Source organism: Acyrthosiphon pisum, chromosome A1 (assembly GCF_005508785.2).
Source record: "Acyrthosiphon pisum isolate AL4f chromosome A1, pea_aphid_22Mar2018_4r6ur, whole genome shotgun sequence".
Taxonomy (NCBI): Eukaryota; Metazoa; Arthropoda; class Insecta; order Hemiptera; family Aphididae; genus Acyrthosiphon; species Acyrthosiphon pisum.
In genome coordinates, this window is record NC_042494.1 from 7,495,923 (window position 1) to 7,496,964 (window position 1,042).

Below are 1,042 nucleotides of genomic sequence, written 5' to 3' on the forward strand. Positions count from 1 at the left end.
AAAACCAAATTCAATTTTGTGAAAAATCGATTTTGCGTAAAAATTCCCGTTTTTCCTTAATTTTTCTTTTGTTTCTCCCGGCGCTTTTGAAAACTACTGGGAAATTTAAATTTTGACCTCCCCAATGCACCAACGATATTCACTTTCTGATCGAACAAGATACTGATGTTGAAAATCGTAGCATTATTTCGACTACTTATCGTGTACACAGACACAAAAAAAATAAAAAATTAAAAAAAAATTAAAAAAATAAATAAATAAATAAAAAAACACACATCATTGTAAAATCAATACATTCATCGTTCCACTCAGAATCTAAAATGAGTATCCATTGAACCCATATTTATTAAGCAGGGCAATGATACCAGTTACGGCGTTCATTCACGCGGTAATAAATCATCCGAACGCGGAGAGATCAGTGTGCATAGAAGTAGAGGAAATACTGGAGGATGTTATCGGTCGACGGATAATTTCTGTTGATCACTTATTCGAGGAATAAAAAAAAAAAAAATAATAAAGCTTAAACAGGAAAAAAAAATATGTAAAGAATTTAAATAATTATAATGTTTATGAATAATGTATTTTTTATTCTAGTTTCCAGATCCGTTTCTTTATAGTAGATTTCGAGTTTACTATGATGGACAGAACCGAATATTATCGGTATCTGGCGCTGTGATCTAAACAAGTTGTGCAAAGTATCAAAAAGGTATTCAAGGAAAAGCCAAGCTTGACCACACCATTGTTGGACCAATTGTATGGGAGTAAAAACCATCAGGGGGTGACAACCTTATCAACTGTTTACCTGCAAGATACTTGCACATAGATAATAGAGAACCGATAGTAATATTTTGAAACGAATCAACGGATTAACGATAATAAAAGGTTAAGACTTAAGGTTACAGGGTATAATCTGACATTTGAATTTTGAACAAACGATTAAATGAACGATACGATCTTAAAACATTGATAAATACTAGAAATATCGAGCATTTTATGATGACCATTGTAACGGTGATGTAAAAATTACTGAAAGTAATTGAAA